Below are 10,055 nucleotides of genomic sequence, written 5' to 3'. Positions count from 1 at the left end.
AGGAAAAAAACAGGGCAAGTCCAGAACTCCAAGAAAAAAAGAAGCCTACGGCACCTGGTATTCCCAGGCGGTCTCCCATCCAGGTACTAACCAGGCCCGACCCTGCTTAGCCTCCGAGATCAGAGGAGATCGGGCGCTTTCAGGGTGATGTGGCCGTAGGCGATCTCTAACGGCACGCTCAACCCTCTTGACCTTGGCGGCGCCAAGATGGGAAACGAGGAAAAAAAACAGGGCAAGTCCAGAAATCCAAGAAAAAAAGAAGCCTACGGCACCTGGTATTCCCAGGCGGTCTCCCATCCAGGTAATAACCAGGCCCGACCCTGCTTAGCCTCCGAGATCAGACGAGATCGGGCGCTTTCACGGTGATGTGGCCGTAGGCGATCTCTTACGGCACGCTCAACCCTCTTGACTTTGGCGGCACCAAGATGGGAAACGAGGAAAAAAACAGGGCAAGTCCAGAACTCCAAGAAAAAAAGAAGCCTACGGCACCTGGTATTCCCAGGCGGTCTCCCATCCAGGTACTAACCAGGCCCGACCCTGCTTAGCCTCCGAGATCAGACGAGATCGGGCGCTTTCAGGGTGATGTGGCCGTAGGCGATCTCTAACGGCACGCTCAACCCTCTTGACCTTGGCGGCGCCAAGATGGGAAACGAGGAAAAAAAACAGGGCAAGTCCAGAAATCCAAGAAAAAAAGAAGCCTACGGCACCTGGTATTCCCAGGCGGTCTCCCATCCAGGTACTAACCAGGCCCGACCCTGCTTAGCCTCCGAGATCAGACGAGATCGGGCGCTTTCAGGGTGATGTGGCCGTAGGCGATCTCTAACGGCACGCTCAACCCTCTTGACCTTGGCGGCGCCAAGATGGGAAACGAGGAAAAAAAACAGGGCAAGTCCAGAACGCCCCCCAAAAAAAGAAGCCTACGGCACCTGGTATTCCCAGGCGGTCTCCCATCCAGGTACTAACCAGGCCCGACCCTGCTTAGCCTCCGAGATCAGACGAGATCGGGCGCTTTCAGGGTGATGTGGCCGTAGGCGATCTCTAACGGCACGCTCAACCCTCTTGACCTTGGCGGCGCCAAGATGGGAAACGAGGAAAAAAAACAGGGCAAGTCCAGAACTCCCCCAAAAAAAAGAAGCCTACGGCACCTGGTATTCCCAGGCGGTCTCCTATCCAGGTACTAACCAGGCCCGACCCTGCTTAGCCTCCGAGATCAGACGAGATCGGGCGCTTTCAGGGTGATGTGGCCGTAGGCGATCTCTAACGGCACGCTCAACCCTCTTGACCTTGGCGGCGCCAAGATGGGAAACGAGGAAAAAAACAGGGCAAGTCCAGAACTCCCTCAAAAAAAAGAAGCCTACGGCACCTGGTATTCCCAGGCGGTCTCCCATCCAGGTACTAACCAGGCCCGACCCTGCTTAGCCTCCGAGATCAGACGAGATCGGGCGCTTTCAGGGTGATGTGGCCGTAGGCGATCTCTTACGGCACGCTCAACCCTCTTGACTTTGGCGGCACCAAGATGGGAAACGAGGAAAAAAACAGGGCAAGTCCAGAACTCCAAGAAAAAAAGAAGCCTACGGCACCTGGTATTCCCAGGCGGTCTCCCATCCAGGTACTAACCAGGCCCGACCCTGCTTAGCCTCCGAGATCAGACGAGATCGGGCGCTTTCAGGGTGATGTGGCCGTAGGCGATCTCTTACGGCACGCTCAACCCTCTTGACTTTGGCGGCACCAAGATGGGAAACGAGGAAAAAAACAGGGCAAGTCCAGAACTCCAAGAAAAAAAGAAGCCTACGGCACCTGGTATTCCCAGGCGGTCTCCCATCCAGGTACTAACCAGGCCCGACCCTGCTTAGCCTCCGAGATCAGACGAGATCGGGCGCTTTCAGGGTGATGTGGCCGTAGGCGATCTCTAACGGCACGCTCAACCCTCTTGACCTTGGCGGCGCCAAGATGGGAAACGAGGAAAAAAAACAGGGCAAGTCCAGAAATCCAAGAAAAAAAGAAGCCTACGGCACCTGGTATTCCCAGGCGGTCTCCCATCCAGGTACTAACCAGGCCCGACCCTGCTTAGCCTCCGAGATCAGACGAGATCGGGCGCTTTCAGGGTGATGTGGCCGTAGGCGATCTCTAACGGCACGCTCAACCCTCTTGACCTTGGCGGCGCCAAGATGGGAAACGAGGAAAAAAAACAGGGCAAGTCCAGAACGCCCCCCAAAAAAAGAAGCCTACGGCACCTGGTATTCCCAGGCGGTCTCCCATCCAGGTACTAACCAGGCCCGACCCTGCTTAGCCTCCGAGATCAGACGAGATCGGGCGCTTTCAGGGTGATGTGGCCGTAGGTGATCTCTAACGGCACGCTCAACCCTCTTGACCTTGGCGGCGCCAAGATGGGAAACGAGGAAAAAAAACAGGGCAAGTCCAGAACTCCCCCAAAAAAAAGAAGCCTACGGCACCTGGTATTCCCAGGCGGTCTCCCATCCAGGTACTAACCAGGCCCGACCCTGCTTAGCCTCCGAGATCAGACGAGATCGGGCGCTTTCAGGGTGATGTGGCCGTAGGCGATCTCTAACGGCACGCTCAACCCTCTTGACCTTGGCGGCGCCAAGATGGGAAACGAGGAAAAAAACAGGGCAAGTCCAGAACTCCCCCAAAAAAAAGAAGCCTACGGCACCTGGTATTCCCAGGCGGTCTCCCATCCAGGTACTAACCAGGCCCGACCCTGCTTAGCCTCCGAGATCAGACGAGATCGGGCGCTTTCAGGGTGATGTGGCCGTAGGCGATCTCTAACGGCACGCTCAACCCTCTTGACCTTGGCGGCGCCAAGATGGGAAACGAGGAAAAAAACAGGGCAAGTCCAGAACTCCCCCAAAAAAAAGAAGCCTACGGCACCTGGTATTCCCAGGCGGTCTCCCATCCAGGTACTAACCAGGCCCAACCCTGCTTAGCCTCCGAGATCAGACGAGATCGGGCGCTTTCAGGGTGATGTGGCCGTAGGCGATCTCTTACGGCACGCTCAACCCTCTTGACTTTGGCGGCACCAAGATGGGAAACGAGGAAAAAAACAGGGCAAGTCCAGAACTCCAAGAAAAAAAGAAGCCTACGGCACCTGGTATTCCCAGGCGGTCTCCCATCCAGGTACTAACCAGGCCCGACCCTGCTTAGCCTCCGAGATCAGACGAGATCGGGCGCTTTCAGGGTGATGTGGCCGTAGGCGAGCTCTAACGGCACGCTCAACCCTCTTGACCTTGGCGGCGCCAAGATGGGAAACGAGGAAAAAAAACAGGGCAAGTCCAGAAATCCAAGAAAAAAAGAAGCCTACGGCACCTGGTATTCCCAGGCGGTCTCCCATCCAGGTACTAACCAGGCCCGACCCTGCTTAGCCTCCGAGATCAGACGAGATCGGGCGCTTTCAGGGTGATGTGGCCGTAGGCGATCTCTAACGGCACGCTCAACCCTCTTGACCTTGGCGGCGCCAAGATGGGAAACGAGGAAAAAAAACAGGGCAAGTCCAGAACGCCCCCCAAAAAAAGAAGCCTACGGCACCTGGTATTCCCAGGCGGTCTCCCATCCAGGTACTAACCAGGCCCGACCCTGCTTAGCCTCCGAGATCAGACGAGATCGGGCGCTTTCAGGGTGATGTGGCCGTAGGCGATCTCTACTGGCACGCTCAACCCTCTTGACCTTGGCGGCGCCAAGATGGGAAACGAGGAAAAAAAACAGGGCAAGTCCAGAACTCCCCCAAAAAAAAGAAGCCTACGGCACCTGGTATTCCCAGGCGGTCTCCCATCCAGGTACTAACCAGGCCCGACCCTGCTTAGCCTCCGAGATCAGACGAGATCGGGCGCTTTCAGGGTGATGTGGCCGTAGGCGATCTCTAACGGCACGCTCAACCCTCTTGACCTTGGCGGCGCCAAGATGGGAAACGAGGAAAAAAACAGGGCAAGTCCAGAACTCCCCCAAAAAAAAGAAGCCTACGGCACCTGGTATTCCCAGGCGGTCTCCCATCCAGGTACTAACCAGGCCCGACCCTGCTTAGCCTCCGAGATCAGACGAGATCGGGCGCTTTCAGGGTGATGTGGCCGTAGGCGATCTCTTACGGCACGCTCAACCCTCTTGACTTTGGCGGCACCAAGATGGGAAACGAGGAAAAAAACAGGGCAAGTCCAGAACTCCAAGAAAAAAAGAAGCCTACGGCACCTGGTATTCCCAGGCGGTCTCCCATCCAGGTACTAACCAGGCCCGACCCTGCTTAGCCTCCGAGATCAGACGAGATCGGGCGCTTTCAGGGTGATGTGGCCGTAGGCGATCTCTAACGGCACGCTCAACCCTCTTGACCTTGGCGGCGCCAAGATGGGAAACGAGGAAAAAAAACAGGGCAAGTCCAGAAATCCAAGAAAAAAAGAAGCCTACGGCACCTGGTATTCCTAGGCGGTCTCCCATCCAGGTACTAACCAGGCCCGACCCTGCTTAGCCTCCGAGATCAGACGAGATCGGGCGCTTTCAGGGTGATGTGGCCGTAGGCGATCTCTAACGGCACGCTCAACCCTCTTGACCTTGGCGGCGCCAAGATGGGAAACGAGGAAAAAAAACAGGGCAAGTCCAGAACGCCCCCCAAAAAAAGAAGCCTACGGCACCTGGTATTCCCAGGCGGTCTCCCATCCAGGTACTAACCAGGCCCGACCCTGCTTAGCCTCCGAGATCAGACGAGATCGGGCGCTTTCAGGGTGATGTGGCCGTAGGCGATCTCTAACGGCACGCTCAACCCTCTTGACCTTGGCGGCGCCAAGATGGGAAACGAGGAAAAAAACAGGGCAAGTCCAGAACTCCCCCAAAAAAAAGAAGCCTACGGCACCTGGTATTCCCAGGCGGTCTCCCATCCAGGTACTAACCAGGCCCGACCCTGCTTAGCCTCCAAGATCAGACGAGATCGGACGCTTTCAGGGTGATGTGGCCGTAGGCGATCTCTTACGGCACGCTCAACCCTCTTGACTTTGGCGGCACCAAGATGGGAAACGAGGAAAAAAACAGGGCAAGTCCAGAACTCCAAGAAAAAAAGAAGCCTACGGCACCTGGTATTCCCAGGCGGTCTCCCATCCAGGTACTAACCAGGCCCGACCCTGCTTAGCCTCCGAGATCAGACGAGATCGGGCGCTTTCAGGGTGATGTGGCCGTAGGCGATCTCAAACGGCACGCTCAACCCTCTTGACCTTGGCGGCGCCAAGATGGGAAACGAGGAAAAAAAACAGGGCAAGTCCAGAAATCCAAGAAAAAAAGAAGCCTACGGCACCTGGTATTCCCAGGCGGTCTCCCATCCAGGTACTAACCAGGCCCGACCCTGCTTAGCCTCCGAGATCAGACGAGATCGGGCGCTTTCAGGGTGATGTGGCCGTAGGCGATCTCTAACGGCACGCTCAACCCTCTTGACCTTGGCGGCGCCAAGATGGGAAACGAGGAAAAAAAACAGGGCAAGTCCAGAACGCCCCCCAAAAAAAGAAGCCTACGGCACCTGGTATTCCCAGGCGGTCTCCCATCCAGGTACTAACCAGGCCCGACCCTGCTTAGCCTCCGAGATCAGACGAGATCGGGCGCTTTCAGGGTGATGTGGCCGTAGGCGATCTCTAACGGCACGCTCAACCCTCTTGACCTTGGCGGCGCCAAGATGGGAAACGAGGAAAAAAAACAGGGCAAGTCCAGAACTCCCCCAAAAAAAAGAAGCCTACGGCACCTGGTATTCCCAGGCGGTCTCCCATCCAGGTACTAACCAGGCCCGACCCTGCTTAGCCTCCGAGATCAGACGAGATCGGGCGCTTTCAGGGTGATGTGGCCGTAGGCGATCTCTAACGGCACGCTCAACCCTCTTGACCTTGGCGGCGCCAAGATGGGAAACGAGGAAAAAAACAGGGCAAGTCCAGAACTCCCCCAAAAAAAAGAAGCCTACGGCACCTGGTATTCCCAGGCGGTCTCCCATCCAGGTACTAACCAGGCCCGACCCTGCTTAGCCTCCGAGATCAGACGAGATCGGGCGCTTTCAGGTTGATGTGGCCGTAGGCGATCTCTTACGGCACGCTCAACCCTCTTGACTTTGGCGGCACCAAGATGGGAAACGAGGAAAAAAACAGGGCAAGTCCAGAACTCCAAGAAAAAAAGAAGCCTACGGCACCTGGTATTCCCAGGCGGTCTCCCATCCAGGTACTAACCAGGCCCGACCCTGCTTAGCCTCCGAGATCAGACGAGATCGGGCGCTTTCAGGGTGATGTGGCCGTAGGCGATCTCTAACGGCACGCTCAACCCTCTTGACCTTGGCGGCGCCAAGATGGGAAACGAGGAAAAAAAACAGGGCAAGTCCAGAAATCCAAGAAAAAAAGAAGCCTACGGCACCTGGTATTCCCAGGCGGTCTCCCATCCAGGTACTAACCAGGCCCGACCCTGCTTAGCCTCCGAGATCAGACGAGATCGGGCGCTTTCAGGGTGATGTGGCCGTAGGCGATCTCTAACGGCACGCTCAACCCTCTTGACCTTGGCGGCGCCAAGATGGGAAACGAGGAAAAAAAACAGGGCAAGTCCAGAACGCCCCCCAAAAAAAGAAGCCTACGGCACCTGGTATTCCCAGGCGGTCTCCCATCCAGGTACTAACCAGGCCCGACCCTGCTTAGCCTCCGAGATCAGACGAGATCGGGCGCTTTCAGGGTGATGTGGCCGTAGGCGATCTCTAACGGCACGCTCAACCCTCTTGACCTTGGCGGCGCCAAGATGGGAAACGAGGAAAAAAAACAGGGCAAGTCCAGAACTCCCCCAAAAAAAAGAAGCCTACGGCACCTGGTATTCCCAGGCGGTCTCCCATCCAGGTACTAACCAGGCCCGACCCTGCTTAGCCTCCAAGATCAGACGAGATCGGGCGCTTTCAGGGTGATGTGGCCGTAGGCGATCTCTTACGGCACGCTCAACCCTCTTGACTTTGGCGGCACCAAGATGGGAAACGAGGAAAAAAACAGGGCAAGTCCAGAACTCCAAGAAAAAAAGAAGCCTACGGCACCTGGTATTCCCAGGCGGTCTCCCATCCAGGTACTAACCAGGCCCGACCCTGCTTAGCCTCCGAGATCAGACGAGATCGGGCGCTTTCAGGGTGATGTGGCCGTAGGCGATCTCTAACGGCACGCTCAACGCTCTTGACCTTGGCGGCGCCAAGATGGGAAACGAGGAAAAAAAACAGGGCAAGTCCAGAAATCCAAGAAAAAAAGAAGCCTACGGCACCTGGTATTCCCAGGCGGTCTCCCATCCAGGTACTAACCAGGCCCGACCCTGCTTAGCCTCCGAGATCAGACGAGATCGGGCGCTTTCAGGGTGATGTGGCCGTAGGCGATCTCTTACGGCACGCTCAACCCTCTTGACTTTGGCGGCACCAAGATGGGAAACGAGGAAAAAAACAGGGCAAGTCCAGAACTCCAAGAAAAAAAGAAGCCTACGGCACCTGGTATTCCCAGGCGGTCTCCCATCCAGGTAATAACCAGGCCCGACCCTGCTTAGCCTCCGAGATCAGACGAGATCGGGCGCTTTCAGGGTGATGTGGCCGTAGGCGATCTCTAACGGCACGCTCAACCCTCTTGACCTTGGCGGCGCCAAGATGGGAAACGAGGAAAAAAAACAGGGCAAGTCCAGAAATCCAAGAAAAAAAGAAGCCTACGGCACCTGGTATTTCCAGGCGGTCTCCCATCCAGGTACTAACCAGGCCCGACCCTGCTTAGCCTCCGAGATCAGACGAGATCGGGCGCTTTCAGGGTGATGTGGCCGTAGGCGATCTCTAACGGCACGCTCAACCCTCTTGACCTTGGCGGCGCCAAGATGGGAAACGAGGAAAAAAAACAGGGCAAGTCCAGAACGCCCCCCAAAAAAAGAAGCCTACGGCACCTGGTATTCCCAGGCGGTCTCCCATCCAGGTACTAACCAGGCCCGACCCTGCTTAGCCTCCGAGATCAGACGAGATCGGGCGCTTTCAGGGTGATGTGGCCGTAGGCGATCTCTAACGGCACGCTCAACCCTCTTGACCTTGGCGGCGCCAAGATGGGAAACGAGGAAAAAAAACAGGGCAAGTCCAGAACTCCCCCAAAAAAAAGAAGCCTACGGCACCTGGTATTCCCAGGCGGTCTCCCATCCAGGTACTAACCAGGCCCGACCCTGCTTAGCCTCCGAGATCAGACGAGATCGGGCGCTTTCAGGGTGATGTGGCCGTAGGCGATCTCTAACGGCACGCTCAACCCTCTTGACCTTGGCGGCGCCAAGATGGGAAACGAGGAAAAAAACAGGGCAAGTCCAGAACTCCCCCAAAAAAAAGAAGCCTACGGCACCTGGTATTCCCAGGCGGTCTCCCATCCAGGTACTAACCAGGCCCGACCCTGCTTAGCCTCCGAGATCAGACGAGATCGGGCGCTTTCAGGGTGATGTGGCCGTAGGCGATCTCTTACAGCACGCTCAACCCTCTTGACTTTGGCGGCACCAAGATGGGAAACGAGGAAAAAAACAGGGCAAGTCCAGAACTCCAAGAAAAAAAGAAGCCTACGGCACCTGGTATTCCCAGGCGGTCTCCCATCCAGGTACTAACCAGGCCCGACCCTGCTTAGCCTCCGAGATCAGACGAGATCGGGCGCTTTCAGGGTGATGTGGCCGTAGGCGATCTCTAACGGCACGCTCAACCCTCTTGACCTTGGCGGCGCCAAGATGGGAAACGAGGAAAAAAAACAGGGCAAGTCCAGAAATCCAAGAAGCCTACGGCACCTGGTATTCCCAGGCAGTCTCCCATCCAGGTACTAACCAGGCCCGACCCTGCTTAGCCTCCGAGATCAGACGAGATCGGGCGCTTTCAGGGTGATGTGGCCGTAGGCGATCTCTAACGGCACGCTCAACCCTCTTGACCTTGGCGGCGCCAAGATGGGAAACGAGGAAAAAAAACAGGGCAAGTCCAGAACGCCCCCCAAAAAAAGAAGCCTACGGCACCTGGTATTCCCAGGCGGTCTCCCATCCAGGTACTAACCAGGCCCGACCCTGCTTAGCCTCCGAGATCAGACGAGATCGGGCGCTTTCAGGGTGATGTGGCCGTAGGCGATCTCTAACGGCACGCTCAACCCTCTTGACCTTGGCGGCGCCAAGATGGGAAACGAGGAAAAAAAACAGGGCAAGTCCAGAACTCCCCCAAAAAAAAGAAGCCTACGGCACCTGGTATTCCCAGGCGGTCTCCCATCCAGGTACTAACCAGGCCCGACCCTGCTTAGCCTCCGAGATCAGACGAGATCGGGCGCTTTCAGGGTGATGTGGCCGTAGGCGATCTCTAACGGCACGCTCAACCCTCTTGACCTTGGCGGCGCCAAGATGGGAAACGAGGAAAAAAACAGGGCAAGTCCAGAACTCCCCCAAAAAAAAGAAGCCTACGGCACCTGGTATTCCCAGGCGGTCTCCCATCCAGGTACTAACCAGGCCCGACCCTGCTTAGCCTCCGAGATCAGACGAGATCGGGCGCTTTCAGGGTGATGTGGCCGTAGGCGATCTCTTACGGCACGCTCAACCCTCTTGACTTTGGCGGCACCAAGATGGGAAACGAGGAAAAAAACAGGGCATGTCCAGAACTCCAAGAAAAAAAGAAGCCTACGGCACCTGGTATTCCCAGGCGGTCTCCCATCCAGGTACTAACCAGGCCCGACCCTGCTTAGCCTCCGAGATCAGACGAGATCGGGCGCTTTCAGGGTGATGTGGCCGTAGGCGATCTCTAACGGCACGCTCAACCCTCTTGACCTTGGCGGCGCCAAGATGGGAAACGAGGAAAAAAAACAGGGCAAGTCCAGAAATCCAAGAAAAAAAGAAGCCTACGGCACCTGGTATTCCCAGGCGGTCTCCCATCCAGGTACTAACCAGGCCCGACCCTGCTTAGCCTCCGAGATCAGACGAGATCGGGCGCTTTCAGGGTGATGTGGCCGTAGGCGATCTCTAACGGCACGCTCAACCCTCTTGACCTTGGCGGCGCCAAGATGGGAAACGAGGAAAAAAAACAGGGCAAGTCCAGAACGCCC

The 10,055-nt window shown here is 56.6% G+C and overlaps 46 non-coding genes across 46 annotated transcripts; all 46 read right to left on the bottom strand.

Moving 5' to 3' along the window:
• Positions 1-42: 42 nt before the first annotated feature.
• Positions 43-161, bottom strand: LOC141120060 (5S ribosomal RNA). The gene has a single exon (XR_012239393.1). It is a non-coding gene; the product is annotated as a 5S ribosomal RNA (ribosomal RNA).
• Positions 162-260: 99 nt separating this feature from the next.
• On the bottom strand, positions 261-379 carry LOC141120555 (5S ribosomal RNA). The gene has a single exon (XR_012239871.1). It is a non-coding gene; the product is annotated as a 5S ribosomal RNA (ribosomal RNA).
• Positions 380-477: 98 nt separating this feature from the next.
• On the bottom strand, positions 478-596 carry LOC141120902 (5S ribosomal RNA). Its single transcript, XR_012240049.1, has one exon. It is a non-coding gene; the product is annotated as a 5S ribosomal RNA (ribosomal RNA).
• A 99-nt stretch (positions 597-695) lies between these two features.
• LOC141120901 (5S ribosomal RNA) lies at positions 696-814 on the bottom strand. Its single transcript, XR_012240048.1, has one exon. It is a non-coding gene; the product is annotated as a 5S ribosomal RNA (ribosomal RNA).
• Positions 815-914: 100 nt separating this feature from the next.
• LOC141120900 (5S ribosomal RNA) lies at positions 915-1,033 on the bottom strand. Its single transcript, XR_012240047.1, has one exon. It is a non-coding gene; the product is annotated as a 5S ribosomal RNA (ribosomal RNA).
• A 100-nt stretch (positions 1,034-1,133) lies between these two features.
• LOC141120331 (5S ribosomal RNA) lies at positions 1,134-1,252 on the bottom strand. Its single transcript, XR_012239655.1, has one exon. It is a non-coding gene; the product is annotated as a 5S ribosomal RNA (ribosomal RNA).
• Positions 1,253-1,351: 99 nt separating this feature from the next.
• On the bottom strand, positions 1,352-1,470 carry LOC141120899 (5S ribosomal RNA). Its single transcript, XR_012240046.1, has one exon. It is a non-coding gene; the product is annotated as a 5S ribosomal RNA (ribosomal RNA).
• Positions 1,471-1,568: 98 nt separating this feature from the next.
• On the bottom strand, positions 1,569-1,687 carry LOC141120898 (5S ribosomal RNA). Its single transcript, XR_012240045.1, has one exon. It is a non-coding gene; the product is annotated as a 5S ribosomal RNA (ribosomal RNA).
• A 98-nt stretch (positions 1,688-1,785) lies between these two features.
• LOC141120897 (5S ribosomal RNA) lies at positions 1,786-1,904 on the bottom strand. Its single transcript, XR_012240044.1, has one exon. It is a non-coding gene; the product is annotated as a 5S ribosomal RNA (ribosomal RNA).
• A 99-nt stretch (positions 1,905-2,003) lies between these two features.
• LOC141120895 (5S ribosomal RNA) lies at positions 2,004-2,122 on the bottom strand. The gene has a single exon (XR_012240043.1). It is a non-coding gene; the product is annotated as a 5S ribosomal RNA (ribosomal RNA).
• A 100-nt stretch (positions 2,123-2,222) lies between these two features.
• LOC141120135 (5S ribosomal RNA) lies at positions 2,223-2,341 on the bottom strand. Its single transcript, XR_012239463.1, has one exon. It is a non-coding gene; the product is annotated as a 5S ribosomal RNA (ribosomal RNA).
• Positions 2,342-2,441: 100 nt separating this feature from the next.
• LOC141120894 (5S ribosomal RNA) lies at positions 2,442-2,560 on the bottom strand. Its single transcript, XR_012240042.1, has one exon. It is a non-coding gene; the product is annotated as a 5S ribosomal RNA (ribosomal RNA).
• A 99-nt stretch (positions 2,561-2,659) lies between these two features.
• On the bottom strand, positions 2,660-2,778 carry LOC141120892 (5S ribosomal RNA). Its single transcript, XR_012240040.1, has one exon. It is a non-coding gene; the product is annotated as a 5S ribosomal RNA (ribosomal RNA).
• A 99-nt stretch (positions 2,779-2,877) lies between these two features.
• Positions 2,878-2,996, bottom strand: LOC141120941 (5S ribosomal RNA). Its single transcript, XR_012240085.1, has one exon. It is a non-coding gene; the product is annotated as a 5S ribosomal RNA (ribosomal RNA).
• Positions 2,997-3,094: 98 nt separating this feature from the next.
• LOC141120891 (5S ribosomal RNA) lies at positions 3,095-3,213 on the bottom strand. The gene has a single exon (XR_012240039.1). It is a non-coding gene; the product is annotated as a 5S ribosomal RNA (ribosomal RNA).
• A 99-nt stretch (positions 3,214-3,312) lies between these two features.
• Positions 3,313-3,431, bottom strand: LOC141120890 (5S ribosomal RNA). Its single transcript, XR_012240038.1, has one exon. It is a non-coding gene; the product is annotated as a 5S ribosomal RNA (ribosomal RNA).
• A 100-nt stretch (positions 3,432-3,531) lies between these two features.
• Positions 3,532-3,650, bottom strand: LOC141120889 (5S ribosomal RNA). Its single transcript, XR_012240037.1, has one exon. It is a non-coding gene; the product is annotated as a 5S ribosomal RNA (ribosomal RNA).
• A 100-nt stretch (positions 3,651-3,750) lies between these two features.
• On the bottom strand, positions 3,751-3,869 carry LOC141120888 (5S ribosomal RNA). The gene has a single exon (XR_012240036.1). It is a non-coding gene; the product is annotated as a 5S ribosomal RNA (ribosomal RNA).
• A 99-nt stretch (positions 3,870-3,968) lies between these two features.
• Positions 3,969-4,087, bottom strand: LOC141120887 (5S ribosomal RNA). Its single transcript, XR_012240035.1, has one exon. It is a non-coding gene; the product is annotated as a 5S ribosomal RNA (ribosomal RNA).
• A 98-nt stretch (positions 4,088-4,185) lies between these two features.
• On the bottom strand, positions 4,186-4,304 carry LOC141120886 (5S ribosomal RNA). Its single transcript, XR_012240034.1, has one exon. It is a non-coding gene; the product is annotated as a 5S ribosomal RNA (ribosomal RNA).
• A 99-nt stretch (positions 4,305-4,403) lies between these two features.
• On the bottom strand, positions 4,404-4,522 carry LOC141120078 (5S ribosomal RNA). Its single transcript, XR_012239411.1, has one exon. It is a non-coding gene; the product is annotated as a 5S ribosomal RNA (ribosomal RNA).
• Positions 4,523-4,622: 100 nt separating this feature from the next.
• On the bottom strand, positions 4,623-4,741 carry LOC141120885 (5S ribosomal RNA). Its single transcript, XR_012240033.1, has one exon. It is a non-coding gene; the product is annotated as a 5S ribosomal RNA (ribosomal RNA).
• A 99-nt stretch (positions 4,742-4,840) lies between these two features.
• On the bottom strand, positions 4,841-4,959 carry LOC141120511 (5S ribosomal RNA). Its single transcript, XR_012239828.1, has one exon. It is a non-coding gene; the product is annotated as a 5S ribosomal RNA (ribosomal RNA).
• Positions 4,960-5,057: 98 nt separating this feature from the next.
• On the bottom strand, positions 5,058-5,176 carry LOC141120884 (5S ribosomal RNA). Its single transcript, XR_012240032.1, has one exon. It is a non-coding gene; the product is annotated as a 5S ribosomal RNA (ribosomal RNA).
• A 99-nt stretch (positions 5,177-5,275) lies between these two features.
• On the bottom strand, positions 5,276-5,394 carry LOC141120883 (5S ribosomal RNA). Its single transcript, XR_012240031.1, has one exon. It is a non-coding gene; the product is annotated as a 5S ribosomal RNA (ribosomal RNA).
• A 100-nt stretch (positions 5,395-5,494) lies between these two features.
• On the bottom strand, positions 5,495-5,613 carry LOC141120881 (5S ribosomal RNA). The gene has a single exon (XR_012240029.1). It is a non-coding gene; the product is annotated as a 5S ribosomal RNA (ribosomal RNA).
• Positions 5,614-5,713: 100 nt separating this feature from the next.
• LOC141120879 (5S ribosomal RNA) lies at positions 5,714-5,832 on the bottom strand. The gene has a single exon (XR_012240028.1). It is a non-coding gene; the product is annotated as a 5S ribosomal RNA (ribosomal RNA).
• A 99-nt stretch (positions 5,833-5,931) lies between these two features.
• LOC141120344 (5S ribosomal RNA) lies at positions 5,932-6,050 on the bottom strand. The gene has a single exon (XR_012239667.1). It is a non-coding gene; the product is annotated as a 5S ribosomal RNA (ribosomal RNA).
• Positions 6,051-6,148: 98 nt separating this feature from the next.
• Positions 6,149-6,267, bottom strand: LOC141120878 (5S ribosomal RNA). Its single transcript, XR_012240027.1, has one exon. It is a non-coding gene; the product is annotated as a 5S ribosomal RNA (ribosomal RNA).
• A 99-nt stretch (positions 6,268-6,366) lies between these two features.
• Positions 6,367-6,485, bottom strand: LOC141120877 (5S ribosomal RNA). Its single transcript, XR_012240026.1, has one exon. It is a non-coding gene; the product is annotated as a 5S ribosomal RNA (ribosomal RNA).
• Positions 6,486-6,585: 100 nt separating this feature from the next.
• LOC141120876 (5S ribosomal RNA) lies at positions 6,586-6,704 on the bottom strand. Its single transcript, XR_012240025.1, has one exon. It is a non-coding gene; the product is annotated as a 5S ribosomal RNA (ribosomal RNA).
• Positions 6,705-6,804: 100 nt separating this feature from the next.
• Positions 6,805-6,923, bottom strand: LOC141120240 (5S ribosomal RNA). Its single transcript, XR_012239568.1, has one exon. It is a non-coding gene; the product is annotated as a 5S ribosomal RNA (ribosomal RNA).
• A 98-nt stretch (positions 6,924-7,021) lies between these two features.
• Positions 7,022-7,140, bottom strand: LOC141120875 (5S ribosomal RNA). Its single transcript, XR_012240024.1, has one exon. It is a non-coding gene; the product is annotated as a 5S ribosomal RNA (ribosomal RNA).
• A 99-nt stretch (positions 7,141-7,239) lies between these two features.
• LOC141120874 (5S ribosomal RNA) lies at positions 7,240-7,358 on the bottom strand. Its single transcript, XR_012240023.1, has one exon. It is a non-coding gene; the product is annotated as a 5S ribosomal RNA (ribosomal RNA).
• Positions 7,359-7,456: 98 nt separating this feature from the next.
• Positions 7,457-7,575, bottom strand: LOC141120405 (5S ribosomal RNA). Its single transcript, XR_012239727.1, has one exon. It is a non-coding gene; the product is annotated as a 5S ribosomal RNA (ribosomal RNA).
• Positions 7,576-7,674: 99 nt separating this feature from the next.
• Positions 7,675-7,793, bottom strand: LOC141120302 (5S ribosomal RNA). The gene has a single exon (XR_012239626.1). It is a non-coding gene; the product is annotated as a 5S ribosomal RNA (ribosomal RNA).
• Positions 7,794-7,893: 100 nt separating this feature from the next.
• Positions 7,894-8,012, bottom strand: LOC141120873 (5S ribosomal RNA). Its single transcript, XR_012240021.1, has one exon. It is a non-coding gene; the product is annotated as a 5S ribosomal RNA (ribosomal RNA).
• A 100-nt stretch (positions 8,013-8,112) lies between these two features.
• On the bottom strand, positions 8,113-8,231 carry LOC141120872 (5S ribosomal RNA). Its single transcript, XR_012240020.1, has one exon. It is a non-coding gene; the product is annotated as a 5S ribosomal RNA (ribosomal RNA).
• A 99-nt stretch (positions 8,232-8,330) lies between these two features.
• LOC141120871 (5S ribosomal RNA) lies at positions 8,331-8,449 on the bottom strand. Its single transcript, XR_012240019.1, has one exon. It is a non-coding gene; the product is annotated as a 5S ribosomal RNA (ribosomal RNA).
• A 98-nt stretch (positions 8,450-8,547) lies between these two features.
• Positions 8,548-8,666, bottom strand: LOC141120869 (5S ribosomal RNA). Its single transcript, XR_012240017.1, has one exon. It is a non-coding gene; the product is annotated as a 5S ribosomal RNA (ribosomal RNA).
• A 91-nt stretch (positions 8,667-8,757) lies between these two features.
• Positions 8,758-8,876, bottom strand: LOC141120168 (5S ribosomal RNA). Its single transcript, XR_012239495.1, has one exon. It is a non-coding gene; the product is annotated as a 5S ribosomal RNA (ribosomal RNA).
• A 100-nt stretch (positions 8,877-8,976) lies between these two features.
• LOC141120868 (5S ribosomal RNA) lies at positions 8,977-9,095 on the bottom strand. Its single transcript, XR_012240016.1, has one exon. It is a non-coding gene; the product is annotated as a 5S ribosomal RNA (ribosomal RNA).
• A 100-nt stretch (positions 9,096-9,195) lies between these two features.
• On the bottom strand, positions 9,196-9,314 carry LOC141120867 (5S ribosomal RNA). The gene has a single exon (XR_012240015.1). It is a non-coding gene; the product is annotated as a 5S ribosomal RNA (ribosomal RNA).
• Positions 9,315-9,413: 99 nt separating this feature from the next.
• LOC141120866 (5S ribosomal RNA) lies at positions 9,414-9,532 on the bottom strand. The gene has a single exon (XR_012240014.1). It is a non-coding gene; the product is annotated as a 5S ribosomal RNA (ribosomal RNA).
• A 98-nt stretch (positions 9,533-9,630) lies between these two features.
• LOC141120865 (5S ribosomal RNA) lies at positions 9,631-9,749 on the bottom strand. The gene has a single exon (XR_012240013.1). It is a non-coding gene; the product is annotated as a 5S ribosomal RNA (ribosomal RNA).
• A 99-nt stretch (positions 9,750-9,848) lies between these two features.
• LOC141120863 (5S ribosomal RNA) lies at positions 9,849-9,967 on the bottom strand. Its single transcript, XR_012240012.1, has one exon. It is a non-coding gene; the product is annotated as a 5S ribosomal RNA (ribosomal RNA).
• Positions 9,968-10,055: the final 88 nt, after the last annotated feature.

This window comes from Aquarana catesbeiana, linkage group LG13 (assembly GCF_042186555.1).
Source record: "Aquarana catesbeiana isolate 2022-GZ linkage group LG13, ASM4218655v1, whole genome shotgun sequence".
Lineage (NCBI taxonomy): Eukaryota > Metazoa > Chordata > Amphibia > Anura > Ranidae > Aquarana > Aquarana catesbeiana.
This window is presented reverse-complemented; position numbering and strand designations above follow the sequence as displayed.